Raw genomic sequence first — 24,601 nt, 5'->3', positions numbered from 1 at the left:
AATTACTTTCAATTACTTTTGACTATATTAGTGAATGGTGTTAAGTGAGCAACAGGCCATCTTTATGTATTTTGTTGATACTGCAATCGTTGCTGATTTTTAGTAATGCCTATTGCTTCCACCTAAGAAAGTCAATAGGTCACCTCTTCATTTATAGATTGCAGTGTTGTATTGTAATTTATTTTTTTACATGGTATGTGCTTTGAAGAGACTTAGTGTATAATTGAGGTTACAAAATCTGTATAAATTTTCTGGGTTTGTTTGGGTTTTTTGCTAAAACAAATTTGCTGTGAAGTCTAAAGTGTTCCCTAAAGCCCCCAAGAAGGAATAGGTGATAAATATATTCCTATTTCAATTAAGGTTTAAAACAGTATTAGCTAATCCCAAGTAATTCTCCAAGGTTGCTTTGTGTGAAAATAAGGTAGAAGGAAATGGTAGTTGTGGCAAAACACTGATGACAAGTTCTAAGATGTTATCAAGAAAATAGATGACCAGATGCAATTATTTTATATTGCAATGATGAAAGGATGTCATGGAATTAAGTTATGATGTTTGCACTGTACTTTCATTAAAGGCATGTGCTGCCTTAAATACAATGCCCAGTTAACCTACTGTCAATCAGATAGGGTACAAGAGGGAAATCAATAAGATTAAAGAAGAAAGGATTTCCCTAAAGAAAGAGATCAGAAAGATAAGTTGATTCAGTTTAGACAGAAATAACAAAGAGCAGAGCAAAAGCATATTGAATGAGTGTGATTTAGAGAGTCACTAGAGCATTTTCCTTTGCTGTTTCATGTCAGAGAAAGCTGTAAATACACCCTCAGAGATAAAAGGATGACAAACAAATTTTATTTCCAAGTAAAACAAGGTTATAAAAGTTACTAAGGTCAGTAAGAGCAAACAATTTTGTTTTTTCTCAAAAAGGCAGAGAAGTGTATTGACCACAATGCACTCTGTGTCTGGTTAAGGCATTACCTACAGAAGTCACATTGCAGGCAGAGGTGCTGCTGACAAGGCAGCAATTTTGGTCCTCCTAATCCATATGTGTATCAGAACAGGAAGGTCTGTAGCACAGCTGGCTTCACACTGAGCAGAAGCAGTAGCTGCATTAGTTTTAGAAATGTTCTCAACATTGTCTTGTCCAGCAGGAGAAACTCAGATCACATGAGTTGTGGAGATTGTGTTAAAAGTAAGGGCACAAAAACGTACCAGGCAAATGTAGAATGCTGTGGCAGAAACTGCCAGCTTGAGCTGAAGGGAGGGAAATCAATGATGTGAACCAGCCTCCAGCTGCAGAAGGCAACTTGTCTCATGTTTTGCTGTCCCCATTCCATAGTCACACTAACTCTGCTCCATTCCTGACAACAATCATTGTCTGTCCATGTCAGACACCTGCCCAGTGGGGACAGGAGTTTGCTGCACTGCACTTTCTGTGGCAATTCCCATTCTTCTCCAGTCTTAGAATGACATTTTTTCCCTTTTCCTACCCTAGCCTTAGGCCAAGGCAGTCAGGATGTAAAAGGACAATTTCATTGCAAAGTGGTTATTAACCCTTTAGAGATGTGCACTCATTCAGCTTCCATCTCAGTTTGCTTAAGAGTCCTGTTCATTTTTTTTTGCTATTAAGTATCTCATCATCTTTGTCACGTAGTGTGACTCTGTTGCTTGTAACCCATGCCAGTCTTTCACCAAAAGATGGCCAAGAGATATTTGTCCTGCTGACTTCATCTGCTTTGATAATATTCATTTTCATCTCTGTAGTCGTACCTGGATTTCTACATTTTCAAGTCCTAACAGTAAATTCAGGCAGAGAGGGAGGCAAAAGTACATCTGATTTTCAGCAGCTTTGATACAACTCCCAGTGACTTTTAAAGCCTGATCATTATCTAATGCTAGAAACATAAATGTAAAAAAAGCCTGAAATACTGAAAATGTCTCACATGGTTTTAGTAATATCATCACATAATGTTGAAGAAAGATAAACCCTCAAGTACTTGATACACTTTCTCCTGTTACAGCTTTATGTAATAAGTATGGCCTGTGCCAGAGAGCAAAGATTGTTTGTTGCTGTAGACAAATCATCCTTTGAAAAAATAAACTACCTAACTGGAGAACACACTTGGAACTCTGGATAAGTCACTATTTTCTGGAGCTGAAGTACAAGTCCATAAGAAGGCTTGAAAGAAGGAATCTTCTTTGTTGTATAAGCAATAACAGTTTGCAGTTTTTCATCTAACTACTGAGATGAGTTTAGTATTAAATGATTTTTCATTTTTTTAAACAGTTTAAGAATTTTATTCTGCTGTGGCGGGTGAGAGTCCAGACTTCTCATATTGCTGCTAGTGTTAGTTTTATAAGTCACAGAATAAAAAAGGCAAATGAAAAGGAGACTAGCAAGAAGAGTACCTGACTGAGATCATTTTATCTTTTAAGCAACTAGCCCTAAATGATACTGATACTTTTGGCAAATGTCTTCAGGTTTTGGCTTTCTGCATAGATTTGATTGTAGCTTTCCATTGGTATATTCCCAAGGAAAATTGTGTTTTATTGGATTGACTTTTTGTGATTGAAAACTGTTTCATGGTAAATTATCACTATTTGTACAGCCCACCCACATTTAAAGGATGTCTTACTTCCCAAATCCATACACAACATTTTAGGTGGTTGTTAATCTGTATATAGACATGGTTTAATAGCCTTGCAGGAGAGAAGTTTGAGAAAGATTCTATTTTTTATAAAGAAAAACATTAATAAGATTACAGTGCAGGGCAACTGTACAAAGCTTTCTTCTCGATGCACAAGGAATGTGCAAGTTTCTTTCATATTTCTTCTTCTAAATTCTTTTAAAAGCTTTATTTCTTTTTGCAGTAAGCCCTTTAACTGTATTTGCATTAAAACATACTGCAGTAGCTGAAATCAAAATAAGAATGTTTATAGAATATAGCATTTTATCATATAGCAGTTTTATAACTTCAGATTAGTACCGGCAAATCTATAATCACTACAGAGTTTTGATCTTTATACATTTCCTTTTTTTTGCTTCTATGAAATCTGTGCCAAAGTGAAAGTTGCAAAAGACATGAATACATTTCTGTCTTCCTTTTGCTGAACTGCTTAATAACTCTATATCTCATTCCAATCCAGGTGAAATTAAAAAATTATTCTGTTTAATTGTGTGGGATGTCAGCAGCATTTTGCCAATTAACTCTATCACAGAGTAGCCATTCAGGGGACATTATTTGGTACTGCATTAAATTGAGTTAGTCCAAAATTCCTACTTCAAGTGGTACTGCTGATTGAGCAGCTGGCCTTTGAGGGATTTTTACTTTAGCACGTATAGAAAATGCAGAAAAATGGCATAGTTACACTATTTTGTAGTAAGTACACTTGTCTGGCTCTGTGATGTATATTTGGTAGATTGATTTGAAATATTATTAGGCTTTAGATAGTGGCCCTCACTCCTGGCAAAGTTAATTAGTAACTGGATATTGGCTGGAGAGGAAATGAGTGAATATAAATGAGAAATGAAATTATTTGAATTCTAATAACAAGTAAAATGTTGTTGTCTTTGTGCTCCTACAATAGCTTGGGAGTAAATTGCTGATAGCTGCCTTTATAACAAGGAAACCCTGTTTTGGGAATCAAGAGCAGCATATTCTTTTAAGGAATAAGATGCATGTGGTGAGGATAATCGGGTACCGGGGTGCTTGTATAATTGCACTGGGCTATCTTTGTTATCTCAAGTCTTTAAATCAAAGATTTTGCTCAATACTAGAGAGTTCTAAGAAAAAGTCAGCTCCTTTAATTTGCAGCCTTCAGTGCTCTTCCTGTCACACTCGCAGTTGCTTCCTAGGATTAGGACTGTCCTTCCTTCCTTTCAGGCTGGAAGAGGTGGGTGAGGCACAAAATATGTTCTCAGGGTATTGAGCATCTCTGCTGGAGCTTCTCGTTTCAGAGGTTAGAATTATAACTTTTGTTTTCAAAATTTAATTTTTCCTATCCATGCTTAGGTCATTTTGTACTGTTGCGAAATTATGAGAGGTATTAAAGTAGAATCTTCCTGTTAATTTGTCTGACCAAAAATGAAAAAAGTAACTCAAATACATTTTAAAGAAATACTTCTAAAATATTTTAGTTGCTTTCTTTTGTTTTGAACTTTAAAAATAATATCTATAAAAGTAGCATATAGTAGACAAAATTATACATTTAGATGATGTCATATTCCTGTCTAAGCATAGAGTACCAGAGAAATCATAGTCTGTACCAAAGAATTATAGTCTGTAACTTTTTTTTTATAACTTACTTGTGAATCATAAGTAGAGATTCACATAATGTGTAAAATATATGTGTAATGATTTGTGTGTTTGTAGGTTAGAATTCAGAAAGTTTGTGTAAATGTTCTTTTCAAAATGAGCTTGTAATATTTGGTCTACATTTTAATCACTGGCTGTTTTTCCAGAATTAAAGGTGGTCTTCCTACAGTGAGATGCCATGGAGAAAATAAAAGCGTCACTTTTTTCTCTGGAGTTAATGTCCAAGTTCCAGTGACAGTGTAGGTAAACCCTGAAGTTACCATCATGGGTTACATTTTAGTATGAATATTACATTGCAGACACACAAACTGAAACAGGTTAAAACTGCAACCAGGAACTTTTCAGCTGGCCTCTGTAAGATAATAAGGATAAAAAGCATGCTATCCAAATAGTTCATTCTGTCGATGTGAGCTGGAAGATGTTGTCTTGGTTTCTGACAGGCTTTGCATTTCCTGAAGAACTACCTTTATTCCGGTTCCAAATATTCCAGGTTCAATTACAGACTTGTTTTTATCTCTAAGACATAAATTCTGTATTTGTTCAGACTTTGGGTGCTTTAATTTTGGTGATTTTGGCATTTTAATGGAAAATTACTGACTTGACAGTCAGAATTACCATGGTCAAATGCAAAACCCTCCCACTGCCCTCAAAGAATCTGAGTTACTGTTGCCCAAGTGTTTTCTTGCTGTATTGACTTAAAGTTGACTTTCAGACTATAGTTAAATGATAGTGCTACACTCTCCTTGTCTCTTAGGGAGAGTTGGTGTTACCTGTTGATGAGCTTTAGTCAAACCAGTTAAATGTACTGTATGATCCATTTGGAAATTAAATCTGTAACAGGGATTGGCTTTCCACTGGCACCAATTCAAGCATGCAGCTTATTTCAGTGTATTGTGCATTTTATTAGAAACCGTGGGGAAGATTATATAAACAGACTTTTAAATTCTCTGTCTTTAATGGTTACAAAGAAGAGGACAGAAGGGTTTGCTCTTCCTAGTCAAGCACTATAGTCAGTGGAAAGGGAAATTGTCCCTTTTATGACATAGAACAAGATTGATGCCAGATGAGATGAGGAAACTTCACTGGCAGAACTTTGTGTTTTGTAGTAAATGATATTTAGTTATAATAGCTGTTCCTGCAGCTTTATATAACATAGAGACCATTTGTTTCTGCAGATATCTTTAGGGTTGTACAGATAGTGTTCTTGTATTGTGCTTCATATTTGTCTTTGGACAAAAAATTCTGCTGTAAATATTGCTATACAATCTTTTGGATTGGAAAGGTATTGAAGAGACAGTGGAGAAAGGAAGAAACATAACATTAAAAATATAAAAGAGGAATTAGCAGCCCTTGCTTGTTGTGGCTTTATTTATTGATTTTTAATAGATGAATACAGTGACAATGGGAAGTTAAGTGATCTCTCCAGCACAAGAACAGTTTAAAAAGATGTTATTCTTCAGAAAGAGTCCGCAATCTTGCAGCTCAAACCAGAAGTACTCCTTTTCCTCAACTCTCTAGTGCCTAGTCAAGACCAGATGTTGCTGTGGGTGGAGTAGGAAAGGTCCCAGTGAGGAGCCTGTGTGGGATCAGACCGAGGTTATAAACCTTGTACGGCAGTCCAAAATTGAGGAAGAGGAATGTTGGAGCCTTGGGCAGGAAGTATTCTGTTCTGCTCCTGGTTTAATGCCTTGGCATGAATAAGGTTTGAAAAATGATACTTCTGTTGTAGAACTCCTCATGGCTTTGGCCCTTCAGGAGCCATAAACTATCTAAGATACCACACTCTATCAGTGATCTTGAACAGTATTTCAGCAGGATTTGTCAGTGTCTGCCCTTTCTTAGATCACAGCAAGCAATGGTGTTTCTATAATCACTGTTTGATGGTCACTGGGACTCATTATCTATAATGAAATGCATAACAATTAAAACATACTTCTCTCTGATCTTAAAATATGTAAACTGGTTTTCAGCCAACAAAGCTGCTACAGCACTCATTAGAGGAGTTTGCTCTCGTTAATGGTGACAAGCAAGAATCAGAGAGACTTTGCTTCATAAACGTGGTGTCTACTGAAGTTCCCAGTATTTTTACTTACATTATGTAAAGGATCCAGCAACGACTTAAAGAAATACTCTTTTAAAAGAGTGGTTGTGTGTAAAGAATGTGGCTCTTGACAACCAGCCAGCAATGTGAGCACATTGTTCAAAACATGCTTTGTAAGAAAAGCCAGTTGGGGAAAGTGGCCCTGCTTCTCTGCTCCATGTTTCTGGAAGAGAATGTGTATTTTATAACCTTGGGGGGCTTGTGGAAATGAACAACATACTATTGCAATGAAATAGAAAATTTCGTGAAGATCTGCTGCAGTTGTCCAGAGCTGTATCACTGTGAGCCTCCTTTTTACTTGGCTTGAGAGCTGTGGGGCTCAAAAGTGACTTCACTCCTCAGCCATCAAATTAGTGTTTCTAATCAAGGATGCTGAAAGCAGTGCAAAGGCTCACCCTCTGCACAGCAACAGAGCTGAGCTTCCTTGCTTTAGGCTTAGCTCCATTTACATCACATTTTGTCTATGAATAAAATTGCTTACTAATGACTACTAGTTGCATGTTTCACACTGACAGCCTGTAGTACAATTCTTACTTTCAAATCCTGTTCATGTGAAATAGGTCTGTTCTGTACTTTCATAGCAGCAGATAATGCTTGAAGGGTTAACTTCTTAATTCTCCAGAGGCTATAATTTCTACTTACCCTCTTATCAGTGGTTATTTTCTTTTCCTATTTTCTCTCTCTGGTTTATTTTGTCTTATAAAACTTTATACAGTATTAACAGATAGGATAACTTGTTCTATGGGTTGTTAAATAACTGTATCTTGAAGAACTTAGTCTTAATTAGGTCTGGTATTCAAAAGTCCTAAATTGATACATAGTTTCTGAAAACTGCTGCATTATCCCTGGAAGCATGGCACGCTTAAACAGCTCAAATAAGCAACATCAAGAAATGAAAATGGATTCTAATTAACTTGTACACTTCATCTGTTGCTTCTTAAAACAGACTGCTGCAGACCTTTTTTTTCAGTTACAGTATCTCTTTTTGCTAAGATTGTATGCAAAGATGTGTCTTGCCTGGAAGGTTACTCAGTGTATAACCTGACTTACCTCCAGACAAAGAACTTCTATGGCTATAACTCAGACTTAGAAACCTGAACAAATAAACAAAAACTAGACAAAAATTACAGTGACTGGGCAGGAAGAGGTCGAGCACTTAGCAACTAGGAAAACTTATTCCTTGATTCCCTCTTCTTACTTTTCAGTAGTGAGTTAGAAATGGTAGGAATTCAGGCCATCATTGACCTTGTTTTGTAGAAAATCGATTGAAATTTTTAAGCTTGTTTATCCTAAGAAAATAGGTTATGCCATACATTTTGGGGTGGGTTTTCTGCTTTTAATGCAGCAGCTGTGGATGAGCAGAGCACCTCATGCAAAATAAAAAAGATTCCTTCATTCAGGTATTTATTTCCTCATCTCCTTTAGATCCAAAACTATGGGCAGGAACTGTTAGAAAAAAGGTCATTCTACTAAGATGCTTCTCTCTTTAATTGAAACAATAAAGCCTTTGTCAGCTACAAGATGTGCAGGCAAATAGAGAGGTGACCTGTGGATTGATCCTGCAAGACAAAAATGGATTGTATCTCCCTTAGCTGCACCATTCATTTGGAATTTCCTTTCTGTTGTCTTGGATTTAAATCACGATTTTGGAAGAAAAATTTGACTAAAAATATGCTGGAAAAAAACCTCTTTAATTCTGTACAGTAGAATTCACTACTGTTAGACTAATAAATAATTTTCTTCTTTTGAAGAGATTTCAGTGATTGAACGGAAGACCTAGTGGATGTTCCAGGGGGGGACTCGTGTGTGCTTTAAAGAGCCACGAATTGTAATTTGGCATAGTTTTTTAATTAGTCATGATATACTACATGTTTCCTGTGGCTAATTCCAAAGATAAAGTCTTTATAATCAGAAGCATTTGTTCAGATAGGAAACTGCTCTGTGTAGAAAGCATTAATTGTATTGCAATGACTTTAATAACAATGTAGAGACAAATTTAGGACTGAGAGATGAATTTTTATATCATTTTCCGGTGATATTGACCAAAGGAGTAACTGTCATATTTCTAAAGAGATACAGAAGTTCCCCTAGGAAGCTTTTTAAAGTAATCAGTGTATTTTTGTGTTCTCCAGAACTCCAAGCAGAGAAAATCTGTGAGTTATTTACTACTGAGGTGTGCTAAGATACCCAGTTTTCAGGTTCTGGTTTTTGTTTTCTACTGGTTCTGTTTTCAAGGCCTTAAAGCTTATACCAACAGTAGTAAGTATAGCATAGTTTCTCATCAGGTTATGTTATTTGTGTCATGCCAGAAAAAAAAAAAATGTGTTCTAAATCCTGGCTAGAACTTCTGCATACTCAGTAGTAAATAACTCATAGATTTGCTTAAATAATGTAAATAGGAACCCCCTATCTACAAAGAGCTTGTACCTCACAGGTTTTGTATGGTCCAGTTTACTGAAACACCTCTGTAATTTAATTAATATGTGTAATTCTGAGAAGATATAGGATATGCAGAGGAAAAAATGGAAAGTAATGAGCAAGTGCTACAAAACTGTGATGCATCATATCGTGGCCATGCAGTGACACAGCTGAACCCTTCGGAATGCTTCCTCACCCTCTAGTGGTTAAGCTGCTTTTCTGAGCAGTGGACTTCCAAAATCTGCCAGTGCCAAACACTTGCAGATGTGCCAGAGGATGCTGGAGTATCTCCAGCTGTGAGGTGGTAATTATTCAGCTTTCCACTTTAAACAGTCTGCTTGTTTTGGAGGAGAAGAGATGTTCTCACAAGTAGCCACTGTAATACCAGAGAATGTGTGTAGTTTTACTATACAAAAATATACTCTGTGGAGGATTGACTTTTTTCCCCACAGCCATTGCTTGGTACCACATATAGAGAATATTTGCTGTATCACCTGCAAGTGGGAAAAACAGTTGGCAGTTGGTGTTTTGGGGTTTTTATTTGTTGGGGTTTTTTTCTGTGGGTTTGTTTTTGGCTTTAGTTTTTTTGTTTGAATCCTTATATTTTAGAAATTCCAAGTATGTGAACAAAAAAATCTTCATATATCATACAGTGGGTAAACAAATCACAAATCCTATGTTCATCCAGTAACATATTGAACTGTTTAACCTCAGATGCGAATATTGTAGCAGGACAGGGTTTTCTCACCTACTGATAAAGCTGCACCGAGCAGACAGTCTGCTTTCAAGTCCATTTTGAAACAAAAAATTAAATGGGTTCTTTGCAGACACGTTGCAGGCATTGGCAAAAAGCATAAAGGTCCATCTGTGAGCTGGGGGGACAGCTCCAGGCTTGGTGTGCTGTGCACAACCCTGCTGGTTATTGCAGAGCTGAAGGTACTTTCCTGGATTTCACAGGCAGGAAGAGTAGTTGGCAACAATGAAGGAAGAAATGCCATCTTCCCTCTTGAACAGTAGTAAGAATTATCAAATGGAATATGGTGAAGTTTAGTCCTTTTCACCGAAGAGAAGTAATAAATCACCAAGAAACCCTTCTCACGTTTGGTGTTTTAAGTACATGAGCCTTGCTATGCCTTAGAGCCACGACAGGTCTTGACAACAGATTGCGTAATTGATTAATCAGTGCTCCTTAATGTCATATGCAGAAAGAACTGGTAGCTCATTATTCACACAGATATTTGGGTTGAAATTTTCTGCTGTCTCTTGTGAGAAAAGCATTGATAGTTGAGAATGATATTTTGGTCAGAAAAGTGAGTATTCTCTTTAAAAACCAAAGGACCTTCTTTTAATGATGTAAATCATCTATGTTTAGCAAAAAGCACTTTGGTTTCAGGAAAATTTCTCTTTACTGAGGGAAAATCTATGTTAGCATGAATATCTTTATTTTACCAAAAATACTTACAAAACCTCTGCAGGGATTCATCTTTAAATAAGTGTCTCTTGTTTTGAGCAATTAAAACTTTATGTTTTTTTCTTTTCCTTCTGCTTTCCAGCTCGCTTGTCCACCTGCTTACAGTTTGTATCCAAAAAGCACAATTCAGAAACCTGTAACATCTTTCTGTTTTAGCTGGAACAAAACAGTGATAATGTCTGTGTTCTTCATTAAAATGTTGACATAATGTGAAAAAAAGCAAACCCAACCATACAAGCCCAACCAAAAAAGCCCAAATTTGCATCCTGATCAATACCACTAATTCAACCAATGGTCATTGTGTAAGAAAGAAAATTGTTTAGTAAAGTCCAAGATGCCTATGTTGAAAATGGTTAATTATAATAGCATATGTTGTCGTGAATGTGTTATTTTTTTTTTTTTTTCCTCATGAGCAACTGATAACTGAAAAACACTCAACTTTGCTTTCTTGTTTTGATTGGTCCCGTCTTCTGTTTCCTGCACTACAGTAACAGAAATGAAGAAACATCTTGAAATTTAAAAATACTTTTGCCTTTATACATATCACTTCATATCTGTGGAACAGATCCTGAAAAACTTCATTTTCTTCTTGCATTTTGGTGTATGAGAAATTCCAACCCTAGTCTGGGTCTGTAATCTATTCAAGCCTCTCTCACTTACAAAGCTTCCACACTTCTAACTATTTTTGTCAGTTCAGCAGTAAGGGAAAAAAATAAGAGAGAAGTTTGCCATTTGTCACACTTCTGAAATGATTTACCCTCAAAACTCGGCATTCTCTGTCCTGACCAAGTAGCAAATACTCTGCACACTATTACAGCTCACTGTAAAATAACACTGGAAGGAAAAACTGAATGAACAGAGCCTTCTGAAATCACAATCTGTCTTTCTGCATATATAGCTCTTCTCTTAGTTTTCATTCCTGGCTGAAATCTGTGCTAGTGTATTCCAGAACTGCAGGACGGGAGGGAATGATGGACCTATCTATCATAGCTGTCCCTCAAAATATTTGAAGTTTGAAATACTTGAATCAATCTGTTAGTAACATGCTTTCTTTTGCATGTAGTGTCAAAGTAAGATGCTGGTTCTATTTATTATTTTTGTTGTTGTGTTGCTATTATTATTACAAAGTATTTAAAGGAAAAATTAATTTGGTCAAACTATACGTGAATATCTTGATAGGATGAAAAGCCGCCATGAACAAATATCTTGTATCTCTATACCAGTTATTTCTTCAACAAGCAAGACATTTTTAAAATGGAATTGGAGGAATGAAATCTGTTGGGGGGAATATTTAAATATTTTTAATTGAATATGGTCCAACATGGCACTCTGATCATAAAAAACCTGTGTTCAGCTTGTATTTAGTTTTTGAGAAGAAACTGTTTCTGTGTTTGATTTATTGCAAGTAGCTTGTATTAAAAGCTTCTTTGAAATGTAAGTGCCAGGAATCATGGTTTTGTGAGGGCTATTCTGTCAAAGAAATTTGTATGTGTCTATTAGAAGAGTTATCCAGCGCATTAGAGCAGGGTGTGTGTATTGCAGCATCTTCGCTCTGAGCAAATTTTGTTACCCTGTGGTGTAAGTAAGCAAAAAATATCACTCTTGCTATCTCCCAGGCTGGAAAGAAATCAAATAAGCTGACAGCTTCTACCAGAATCTAGTGGAGATTTGTGTAGTTCTAGAAATAGATTGCAGAGGATCAAAGAAAAATATAGATTAATTCTTAATCTTCTTTTACCAACAGCACACAAGCCTTATGAAAAATCCTCCTTCACTACCTGTTTTCATATTAAAATAGGCTAATTCAGGAAAGGTGATGAGAATATTGCAGTGAGAGATTCTTGCCAGTTAAAAATTTGCCACTCAGCAAACTAGGATTTTACTATAATTGTTTGGATTTCCCCATAATAGCCACACAGTTTTCCATATGTTGTAAATACAACTTTGGTAAGTATTCTGAACAGTCCCGTTAAATTCGCTTTACTAAGGATGTACTTAACACCCAGGAAGCACCTTTAAATACCGTATTTCTTTCTAATGAGTGAAACAGGATCATTACATTGTTCTCAGTCCTCCACAGACTTCTCAGATTCCTTTCTGACTGGTCTCTGGTAGCACTCTGAGTAAATCAGGTGAGCTGTCATTAATTCATTACTGTTAAAGAACTGCTGTGGATACAGTTTAAATTGCTTCATTCACCCAGTTATTGAGCAGACCAACAGGTCTGAACTTGATGCATGAGACAAGAATGGAGAAATCAGTGAATTTCTCTGCAGCAACCTGTTGTGTTCTTCTCCTTTTAAAAGTACTGCCTTATTCCAGAGTTATCACTTACACGTTTAGAGTTAGGCACACGTTTGAGTAGCTTTGCCTGGTCAGCATTCCAGATGTTTACTCTTCATTTTGAAATGATCAAGCCAAAATGGAAAACTCTTGTGAAACATATTATGTTCCATTTTCTGTCTCCTGGGAGAGGCAATCTTGCCAAGGATCTGTTTTGGTTTTTTGTTGTTTTGTGTGTTTGCTGTGAAAGAGTTGCATGGAAGAGATGTTTTGAATCCAGCACCTTCCTTGCAGTAATTTTGCTTCTGAAGAAAGGAGTAAATGATGTTACCACTGACTAATTTGATGGATATCAGTCATCTAAGGTGGCTCTTGCCTAATGATTTGAAAAGGGCTTTCCCATCTGGAGCAGTCTGATGGGACCTGTGACACACAATTTGTATCATGTCATGAGTTTCAGTATCACAGTGTACAGAGTATTACATGTTTGGCACAGTCTTCTCTTGATTGATAAGTTTTGAAACAGCCTGGTGCTGGACTTTAAACAAGCTTGTTTGTTTTTTTTTTTTTCCCAGTTCTAATCCAGCATTTCTGCCTTTTTTGAAGTGCAGTCTGGTGTTTTAAACGTCCTCCACATGTCTAATCTCATTATTTATTACTTGTTTTCCAGTACCAGAAAAGTAGTATTAAATACTAAAAGAATAGGAATCTTTTTCTCACTGCTAGGCAGCATAAGCTTTGCTGAAGATGGAGTAGGACTCTGTCAGCTGAGAAACACAAATTGTTTTTGGAAGGCAGGAACTCAGTAGAGGGGAGACAACTGTGAGAGTTATAAGCACTATGTAAACAATTGTCCCCTGTTCCCTGGTAAGCGTGTGCACTGCAATAACTGTCACAGGAACAACTGGCTGGGCTCACCTGCCTAATGATTTCTTCTGAACACACTTGAAAAGTTTGTTTTGCTTAGAGATGCTGTCTTAGAAACTGGATAGCAACTAAAAAGAACCAAAGTCTAGGTGGTGTTTCCCAAATGACTTTTACTGTCTCTGTGATTCCTAGAGAAGCCTTTTCCTCTCCAAAAGTACACCCAGAAGGCTGCAAGTCACTGAGTTGGGGAGGAAGCAGCCAGGCCCAGGAAGTGCATGTCTTTATCACAGTACTTGTTGGTAATGCTTTATTTTGGTTTTTAGCAGATTGGAAAACAGGTTTCCTGCTTGTGCGTTGGGTTGCCTTTCTGGGTCTGGTGTAGACATGAGGAGCCAGGAGGTGATGGAGCAGAAATGACAAGTGGGGCAGGGATGCTGGGAAGCACTGCTGGCAGGAGGGTACTCATGCTGGGGCTGGGGGGAGCAGAAGGCAGCAGGTCTGGCCCTGTGGCAGCTGGGGCTGGGGCCAGCTCTGTCTGCCGGGAAATGCCTCTCACGGGCTGCTCAGGCTCCCCAGAACTGGCAGCAGATGGTGGTGCCCTCAGTTGCCACCTCCTTCACTTACTCACACCCTTAAAATACTTTTCTGGGAGCATATTGTGGGACTCCTGCTGCCATTCCTTATGGCATGGCTTGTGCATCTCCTGATTTATTTCCCCAGCCGCACCACAGAGGAGGGTTCAGCCTGGGAGAAGCTGGCATATTGAAAAACCCAAAACGACACAGAAGGTGGCCTGAGTGGAGTCTGGAGGAGCAACTGTAATGAGTGTCTCCCAGCCATATGCTTTATAAAGACAATAACTTCCACTCTATTCTTCTTTTGTCAAGATAAAGAAAATACAGGTGTGCTCACAGCCTTCTGAGAAATCACTAGAAAGTCCAATGAGTGGGAAGTTCTGCTTGTTTTGTGGTTTTCTAGCTAAAAGCACACTCAATTTAATTTCATTTTGTTTCATTTAACCAAGAGTTAGAAACAGCTAAATAATACTGTCATATTATACTTCTAATTGATGATTTTGGTGCTGCTATAATACATTTCAAGGGGGTTTGGAAAAACCCCTGTAAGAAGTCTCTGATAATGTAAGCTACTTATATGCATACCTAAATTATTCAATTTTCAACATTCTGAACACATAGAGTTGTTTCTTGAACTTCGTCTTGGTTTTGTTAAAGCATTGGGTAGGTATTTTAGATATTGCAATAGTTAATCATTTAAATTTACAGCTTGCATGAACCTACCAGAAATTATTTTGGAATGATTAAAGAAATATTATATCAATGTTATATGTGCATATGTATTCATAAATAAGTATATTACTTGTCTACTAGTGTGTGCATATATATTTATGTGTATATATGTAGAGGCAGAAATATGTATACTGTGCATTCATAGAAAGATATTCAGACAAAAATCTCTTATCAGAGCAGTGGAAATAAAAAAAGAGCACACTTTTAAATTAAAATGGAAAGAGTTTTAAAAGTTTAATGAAATACTTTCCCCTGAAAGTAGAAATTGTCCTCAGGCCTGAATGCTTCTAAATATTTCTTATACTAAAACTTGCACTGACTGCAGCCTCAGCAGGAATGCAAACCAATAATAATAATAATAATAATAATAATAATAACGAAGGAATAAAATACAAGTGTAGTTGCTTGCTGTTTCCACATAAAATACCAAAACTCTCAGTGCTGCAACAGTGACATCCAGTGACTAAGCCAGTTAGTCCTGGGCTCAGTCTGCATTTGGAATGAGCACTACTAAAGGACATGGATGGAAAGAGAGGCTTGTTTACCAAAGTCTTTAGTGCAACACTGGACTCATTAAGAGGATAATCAGAAACACCACACGAGAATGAAAATCATGATGAATAGGTAATCAAGAAAAATTATGTGTTAAATTAACCCAGATCTGTTTCAGAATTAGACATTTGATGAGCCAAGTAAGGAATATATTATTTAAAAAAAACTGTTTTGTCCAGTGAGGCAATTTGCTTGATGAGCCTATGTACACCCTTTTTTTATTATTTAATGAAACAGAATTCAGTAGGTAGTACTTCTACCATATTTTGCTGCAGATATGATCTACTTCAGCTCTAAATGCAGCTGTATGATGAAAAGTTCTTTCAGTTTTTATCAAATTAACGAAATAAAAAGACCAAAAAGAAATGAGAAACCCGCCTTTTGTATGAAAGGTGACAAAATGCTTACTGTCCTTTTACATAAGATATCCCTTATTCTGTTTTGGTTGAAGGCATTGTAAGTTTTTTAATGAAATTCACACTTCATAAAGCTGCTGGCTCTAAAAATGAGTGGCATTGGATTCTGACCTGACCCCTTACTTCCTTGGTTATCCAATTTTGCTTTTATTGGATCTGAATCTTGAAATCTCCACATTATTCAAAATGTCACGTGATATGTCCTGTACTTTGATTCCTGTTATTGTACTACAGAAGTAGCTTATCTCTGGGCTTTTCAAAAAGGTAGTAATAGGAACTAATCCTTTAGGATTTCAACTTCAAAGCATGCTCCAAGTTGTCCATGTTTTCACTCTTAAGAAATTAATGAGTTTAAAAAAGTATATGAGTTATGTAAGTTCATAAGCAAAAAGAAATGCACAGAAAAATGGATTAAAAGAATTCCAAGGGAAACAACTACCCAAATGGAAACAAGAAATGCAAAAGTTTGTCACATCTGTCCTTTGGCAAGAGATAATAGTGTGATTGTGATACAGGAAAGAAAAGAAAAATTAAATCCGTAGGGTTACATTGCTTCTCCCTGCTTGTTCTAAACAATATTCAGATTATTAAATATGCTGGGTATTTAACCCCTGCTTCATCTGGTATCAACACAGGCAATGTTATATTCTGCTGCCATGCTAATACTGGGTTTCTATAGGATAGAAGATGACAAAGTGGTCTGCCTAATAAAAGGAGGGTCTTCTCTTTTTAAGCCCTGGATTTGATGGAGGGAAAATTTTAAAAGCTCAGCTTCTTTCAGGAAAAAGAACAGCAGCATCAGTTGACTGAAGAACCTCTGTACTTCTGCTGGGCAAAACATAAGTTTAATTTCAAGAGAACCAGTTGCTCAACATAAGACCACTGGGCTTGGAAATCAGAAAGGCAGATGCAGATGCTGAATGGATTCCTTGCTGCTTCTCAAACAGGTTGGGTAGTTCAGCTTGGGAAGCTTTTCAACTAGTAAGAAATTGATCTGATAATCACTTTCATCTCATCTATCACTCAATTCCTTTCCTCTACTCATCCCTGAAAAAAAAAGCACATTAGGATAGTCCACTTACCCAACTTACCCTTGACAGCCTTGTTAAAGGTTTGACTTTCAAAGCACAAAAACCCAAGACAAACCCCCCCCCCCCCAAAAATAAATTTGGGTGTTAAGAGTTGAAGATTCTGCCTTTTAAATATGTTCCTACATTTCCATTAGTAATATTATGCTTTATTGTGTTACTTAGCTATTACTACTTTGAAGTGAGGACAGAAACAAAGCCTGAATTTTTGGAGCTGCCTTATTGTACTATCTCAACGTTCTGCTTTCAGAAAAAAATAGTCACCTGCTATGTTCATTTCAGTTTCAGTCTTTAGAAAACACTTGAAATATGGTTTTTAAATAAGATCAGGAAGTTACAGGGAAGAAACAATAAGGGGGGACAGAGGAGTGCATCAGAGAGACAGCTTTTCGAGTGACAGCTGCTGGATTCTGATCTTTCTTTCACTAGTGAGGATCTTTCACTTCCATTCACGCATTTTTAGTTGGGATTTAAATATTAAATACTATAGAGACCAAATAAAAAGAATGGAACAAGTATAAACCACTAATAGAACCATTTGTAAAACTCATACTGAAAGGAAATAAGGCTACGTTCCTCTTTTAGAACTTAGTTAGTGTTTTGTGTGTTGTGGACATGCAGATGCCCTTAGCTGGAAAAGCAGACATACACTTCAATGGCCTCAAAACGATCAGCTAATGTTAAGTTCATCTAACACTTCAGCACAAAAGCGCTGCTAACTGTGCAGACATGGATAGGTAGCTGACTGTTCCCTCTGTCAGTGTTTGTTGCAGTGCTCCATTGTACAGGGAGGGAAAACAGCAACAGTCAGTGCTTCCAGAAACCCTTCAAGGGCACCAGGCCTGCCCTGGAAGATGATTCGTGTCTGTGCTGAGGGAGAGGCTCTGGGAGCCTGGTAACAGTGACTGCCCCATCTCAGCTCCCCCTTGAAGCTCACTGGGCTAAGCCAGCTATGCTGGTGGTGTTTTTCCTGTCAGCTTGCTCTCGGGTTCGTTATTCCTTATGAGGATTCAGAAATACCTGTGCTTTCCCATCTAATTTAAGCACCAGGTAGAAGTATTCAGTTATGATTCAGTTTGTTGAAGGCAGGAGGCAGGCAGTTCTCAGGTCCATGGAAAATTTTGAAGAACTAAGCAGTGGGAAAATCAAGTGGCGTCACTAGAGGGCAACAAGACATCACAGACGTCTGTGTTGTTTAAGCTCGAGCAATGTCACACCCTCACTGAGAGGCACGTGTGAAGAGCAGCTTACACAAGCCTTTGTGTTTTCCCAGCTGTGTGACATAGTGAATCTTGCTTCAGAAATGATGGAGCTTAAAAAATTAATTTTATTATATATGTATGCACGAAACTTATAATTTTCTTATTGCTTTATCTCTGTTCTGGTACACTAAAACAATTACAAGATTAGACATTTGTGCATCATTTTAAGTCCTGAACACCGTATACTTAGGAGTATGGTGAAGTATAATATATTCTGCTAAAACTGATGCACTATTTGCAAATAAAAATGTACAGTATAGGAAAGTCTGAATTTGTAGTTCACTGTGTTTCCCTCCTCCCTTTCAGTCAGCATGAGCACCAACCCAAACTGGTGACAGACATTGCAGAGGACAGGGACCCTGGCCCAGTCCTCTGAAGCTGTTAGGGTAGTTGTTAGCTCTCACCTTCCATTTCCCTGACGTCCTGCTGGCCCTAAAGATGTTATCAGTGTAAAACCAGTAGCAGCTTCCCACACTGTGGTAGGAATGTAGGCTGTGTAGTATGAGGACATGATGGAGAGAAGGGTAGAGTACCTGGCCTGAAGTCACTGCTCTGTCCCAAGGAAGAGTCAGCTGTTTTTAACCTGTGTGTTGTAAGCATTTTGCAGATGCAGATGTTATCCTTGCCTGCCTTCTGCAGGCCAGTAGTCAAGACAGAACTCCAGGCCAGGGGGTTTTCTGGGATGGCACATTGTTTCCTGTTTTGGCTCTTGGAAAAAATGGGGCTGTCACCAGAAGCAGTTTTTCATGATCAGAGTTCCCAATTGACAACATGGAGTAAAGGGATTTTTTCTTTGGCCAGAGGGTAGCTGGCACTGTGCCTTTTCAATCAGTGTCTGTTCATCAGGCTTGTAATGATGCTGACCTCTTACACAGACCTTCATTTTTTTTAATTCCCTGATCTCCCAATTTGTTGGGAATAATTCTGTGCACTGTCAGATGACTAAATTCTAATAATCTCAGCTTTGAACTCTTCAGAGCCAGCTATTGAGTATTGCAAGTATTGTACAAGGGATTTTTTTCATGGCATCTCTGTTTTAGTTTACTCTAGCTGTACTTTTGTCTATATCTGCTTATTGATACCTATTGGGGTAGGGACATTTTCCTCTGTCAACAAACAGATATCAGGCTTCAGGGCAGGGCAGAGACTAATGTGATTGTCTAGGCCAGGTCATATCTGAACGGAATTCTCTGATCATACTAAAAGTTCAAATCAGTTTTGTTTTCATCTTCAAAGTCTGATTCCAGTTTCAACTGAAGCCTTTTATGTTGTAGTTACAATGCAAACTAAATTAGGAGGGCAACTGAATTAATTCCTGGCAACTAAATTAGGAGGTCTGCATGTGGGAGCTGGAGAGACATTAACAGAATAGAAAGCAAAACTGCTAATCTGAAAATGAAATAGTTTTCTTGGAATTGTTCTTGTGCGCATGTGTTCCTTGAGCACATGGTGGCATTTTTACTCTCATCCTGTTTTATTATTAACCAAAGATTTCTTAGTTAAACTTTTAATTAAAATAAGGGTTTCATTCTCTTGTATGTTCTTTAAAGTTCTTTGTATGTTTTTCTCCCCTTAATTGATGATAAAATGACAAATGAATTTTAAACTGTAGCTTTTCCCTTTTATTTTTTCATGTCTGTATGGACTATTTCTTTCAGAATTGCTTTAAGTGACTTGAGTAAGACCTTGTGAGAAAAGGACTGATGTTAATACATTATGACACAAACTATGAAATTTCTTTTTTGTGTGTGTCCATTTTTAAAAAATCTCATAAAAATAACAACAAAAAAAATCCTCTTGAAATTATGGCCAGGCCCAGGCCCTAGATTTGAAATACATTTACACAGACTTGCCATTTCAGACCATTCAGCATCCAGTACGACTAAAAACAAAGCAACTTGTTCATAAATTGCTTGTAGAGTGGAGCAAGTTTGAAACTATCCCCACAGATTTTTGTTCATCCATATAGATTCATTATCAAAGTGAAGAAGTATGTACCTTTTTGAAATCTAGTGAGTTTTGTTTCTATTGTAAATGTACAGACATTTCTTTAAGTCATGGTGTAATTTTAGTGCATCTGTTTTGGACTTTCTTGTGACCCTCAAATGGATTTATGGATAGCACTGATAGATACTAATTCTTAACACAATGTTTTTCATTTGTTGTGGTGTGACACAACTTGACAGGCTGACCATTTCCATTTCGCTGACCTCTGGAGCTGGCTTGCCTCTTGCTTTATCTGAGCTGGTAATTAGTAACTGCATGGTAGAACCTCACCCCACCATTTGAACTGCCCCTTTACTTCATGAGTGCTTCTAGTCCATTTCATGACAGTTAATCCATTTAATTATTGACCCAGTTAATAGTAAGTTGACTCAGCTGACTACTGACTTTGTTCTGAAAAGTATTACAGATATTTTTACAGTCAGGAACAACAGCCAGGAGATCTAAGGAGCTACCAGGAGCACTTCTGTTTGTGTCAGAGATAGTTAATCCATTAACTGATGGGACAAACTGCCAGTCTGTTTCAGGATGGTGATGAACAGATGAGTTTAACCTTCAATGAAAGTGATTTAACTACCGGTTTGTCTTTGCCTAGAAATAATTACAATGAGTTACAGCTACTGACTGTGTAAGTTATTGTACTTCAGTTGTTATTTCTGTCTCTCTTACTGTTTAATTCCTTACCAGGGAAATTCCCATCCTGTGTGTCCAAGACTAAGATTCCGGACATGTGTCTCTCTACACCCACGAGTTACAAGGTCTCTGAGGGTCCCTATCCCTGTCATCGGCCATGGTACTCTTAATGACGCTGAACTTGAGTTTTAGCACATACTGGTGTGATGTTTAAATAGATGGGATGTTGTAGCTGCAGGCAGAACAGCCTTTGGAAACAGCTCCAGACACCGCTGGCTGCAGCCTGGGGGCAGAGTGAGCAGCATGGCTTCGTTTAAAAACAGACAAAACACAACAGTCCGTCACACCACATCTCTTAAACGGGCAAGGAGTAGGGCATCCTCATGAGCTATATCAGAGCCTGCCAGCTACAATGAATAAATTATCCTACAGTCTCTCACTCTTTAAAGGTGCATTACATTTTAGTTCGTGCTGTTTAGAAAGCTGCTCCAAACTCCAGGCAGATGAGAGCTTTAAACAGGAAACATTCCCGCCTCTGCTGCTGATCTCTGACTTCTACCCAGAGCGAGCCTGTGTGCTCGACAAAACGCCAGAGCAGCGGCAAGCTGAGTAATCCCCAGGCAGGAGTCCACTCTAGGAAGATCAGGTTGCAATCCTGCCTTTGTAGCTTTACACCACACCCCTTCAACGTGAATTAATAGGGGAGGATCATATTCAGCTCTGATTCAGGAATTCCCTCTTTCTTCAAGAACTGTTGCTAGGAGTTTGGTGAGTACTTTGGAACAGACTTTCAGTTTTAACTGAGTAATTCTTTTCCCTTTAGCTGCCGAAAGCAGTATCAGCTGGTGGCTTTTCTTCAGATGCAGTAGTCAGATGTTTAGGTACAAAGTCCGGCAACGAGTGCTGCAAAAAGGAGACTTCTTTTCCTCTGCAAATTTGAAACAGCAGGACAATGTATATACTTTATCATTAATAATACTGCTAATATTTGGATGCCATAATCTGTCTGAAGCATTTTAAGCTCCAAGACAGTTTTTGGAAAGGAAACCCTCCTAAAGCTGAATAAGTTAATTCTGATCAATAGCTCGAGTTTGAAGAAAAGCTCTTGTTTTTAGAAGCAATTTCTCCACTGCAGTAGCTCCCAGAGAGGCTTGACTCAAGCAGGGTGGTCTGCCAGGCTGTTTTAAATCATTCTGAGGCAAGTAATATCTGAAGCAATTCATATTTTGAGAACTACAAGAAGATTTTAGGAGAATCAAATTAAGCTAATAAGACATAAGCTAATTTCACTCACAGTATATTTGAAATTTTCAAGAAACTCTTAATCAATGAGGGTAGTTAATGAGGCTTCCAGTCGTATCAGTGTAACAAACACACTGCCCCCCAAAAATCCAGAATTTTTCTGGTAACTTTTCTAATATTTTACTTAAAATAATTGATGCAAACTTCAGTTTTAGTGACTGTGTAAAACAAAGCAGTGATACTAGCCTATATTTTAAAAAATTGCTAGAATTTGCTAATATGTTAGAAAATTTACAGTTTAAATGAGTGAAAGGCCCATAATAATGGGAAAATAGGAGTGGGGAGAAAAAGAACAATTTGGATGGAGGGGGTGTGCGGATGGTCAGTTTGACTCAGTACTCCAGGAATTAGCTGTGAAAGTACTTTCACGGGAAACATGTAAAGATATAAACTTTCCTTCCTGAATGTCTTACGGACAGATGCAGAGACAGGAAGTGCAGCTGTCAGTGCAGATAGGGACAGCAAGGGCGTGCTGGAGGAATTGCTAGGCACCTACTTGGGCAAAAGTGTCAGCCTTTGCCCTTTTGAACCTTCTGCCCATTATTTAATTTTACTAAGAGACATTTATTACTGTGAAGGCAGCAAGTGTCTGTATCCACAGCAAATTTCTCTGAATTATTGTTTAAGCTGAATTTCAGAATTACAATCAAATTTCCTTTGTGTGTAGTGCACACAGAACAATGCTGAGGAGGTAAAGGTGATTAAAGCACATCCTGCTCTGGCCTTTTCTCCTGTCAAGTAATGCCCCACATGAAAGGGCTCATTAAAAAGCAGCCATGTGGTCAATTGCTTGAAAATCCATTTATTTGAAAATTTTATGAATTTTATGCCAGAGTGTCTCTAAGTGCCCTTTAAATTGCCTTTCAGTAATCTGTATGTTTGTCCTCACACTGTGCATTGCATTGTTTGTAATTTTGGGTTTTAAAGCATTTCAGCTCCCTAGTATAGTTACAGGACATTTAAGGTGCACTTAGCTTTTTAGTGCAGTGCCCACATTTACCAATATTGCTCATGAAAACTTAATTGTTATTCATCTAGTAATATTCTAATTGCAGAATTAGGGTTTTCTCTTTCTGACTCAGGACAGAGAGAAATTTAATGGCATTGAGTTTATCTATCCCTACTCTCATCAGAGAGTCATTTTGAAAGCCCGTAAAAACTTATGACTCTTTGGTGTCTATTTTAGTTCTGAAGGAAAGTGAGGAACAGCATTCAAGAAGAAGTCAGATTCCTGGCAAAGAGGAAATTTTAAGACATTGGAGGAAAAGTAATCTGGGAAACAAAGCAAGGATATAAAAAATGAGCATTCTAGCAGACTTCCAGAACATGCCCAAATCCACAGATAGAGAAGGAGAATTACTGGGCTCCAGTTCTGCCTTCAAGGGCTGTTTCTCAAATAACCTTTACAAGTTAAGTGCATAAATAGAAGCAGACACTGGTATCCAGGTGTTCTCCAGCACAGGGGCAGTGATATCCTTCATGCTATTCTGATTCTGTGCATCTTGGATTACTTTTAGGGCACAGAACACAGACTTCTCTCACTGATATATCAGTGGGATTAGGATTGTTTCTGGAAAAAAATTAAATCTCCTCTGGCAAAAAATGACCATTACACAGTCTCTCATGTTCTGGAAAGTTGTTTTAACATCTACATTTACTTTAAAGAGGTGATTCTGGCAGTAATTTTAGCTTGCAATTTAAAATAAGGTGATACCTGCTTTAAGTGCTTTTTTACTGTCATGATTTTGTTGGTGTGCATTCAGTTCATTGTGAGAATGTCTTCCAGAGGGACTCAGAGCATGTGCATAGGAAGAAGAAATTTTTAAATTAAAAAAAGAAAGAATATCAGTAAAACTTAGTGGCCTTGAGGTTTACATGGCTGCTATATCTCACAGTTTTGGAGCAAAGTGTTTAAAATCTGTCAAATTCCAGTAGTTACTATTGTTTCTTGTTTGGGCTGCATTCTGAATAGTCATAATTTCTCTAGAGAGCCAGGAGAGGCTGATGGGGTCTTCCTATCTGAAGCTGCTCTTCACAGTGAAACCAGGGAAAACTGTCTTAAAAAACAGGGATAAATTACCTACTTCTGTATGCTTCTCTTATGAAACCATTTTAGCTTTACAATGTGAACAGAGTACCCCTGGGAACAGAATGAAGCAAAATCATGTGGAGACTTGTATAATTTGTTTCCTCTCTTAGTTATGTCACAGCAAAATAGACTTATTCTTAATCCTTTTAATATTCTCTCACAGTTCTTTGTTCTGTTTCTTGATTATTTCCTGTGCTGTTAATACAGCTGTTTATTTCCCATCTTTAGTATTGCTGCCATCTTCCCTGATGAGTGCCATTCATAACTGAGTATAGTTTTGAAGTTAACTGAGTAATTAAATTTACAGTTTAGTGAAAAATTAAAACTAGTCTTTTGACCTCCAGGGTTGGACCACAAGAAAGTTCAACTTTCTTTCAGAAAATTTAACCTTCCTTCAGAAAATAGGGCATTCCAAAAGAACCAATTTTAACGTAACTACATTGAAAAGAGCAGTTAGAACAAGTAAGTTAGAAATACAAATTTGATATAAAGGAA

General features: G+C 37.5%; 1 protein-coding gene across 6 annotated transcripts in view; it reads left to right on the top strand.

Annotated features, from left to right (window-relative positions):
• The window catches only part of TFPI (tissue factor pathway inhibitor), a 176,413-nt gene that overhangs the window by 120,469 nt on the left and 31,343 nt on the right, over positions 1–24,601 (top strand). For 3 of the 6 annotated variants that reach the window (XM_032114113.1, XM_032114112.1, XM_032114114.1), the window contains exon 1: positions 21,098–21,483. The exons of 1 other annotated variant lie outside the window; for it this stretch is intronic. The gene's annotated coding sequence lies outside the window, so the exon portion shown is untranslated. Of the gene's footprint in view, positions 1–21,094; positions 21,484–24,601 lie in introns of those variants that run through there. 2 more of the 6 variants (XM_032114118.1, XM_032114117.1) reach the window with 2 other exon arrangements.

Source organism: Corvus moneduloides, chromosome 7 (genome assembly GCF_009650955.1).
Source record: "Corvus moneduloides isolate bCorMon1 chromosome 7, bCorMon1.pri, whole genome shotgun sequence".
Lineage (NCBI taxonomy): Eukaryota > Metazoa > Chordata > Aves > Passeriformes > Corvidae > Corvus > Corvus moneduloides.
The sequence above is the reverse complement of the archived record's forward strand: the minus strand, read 5'-3'. Positions and strand labels throughout refer to the sequence as shown.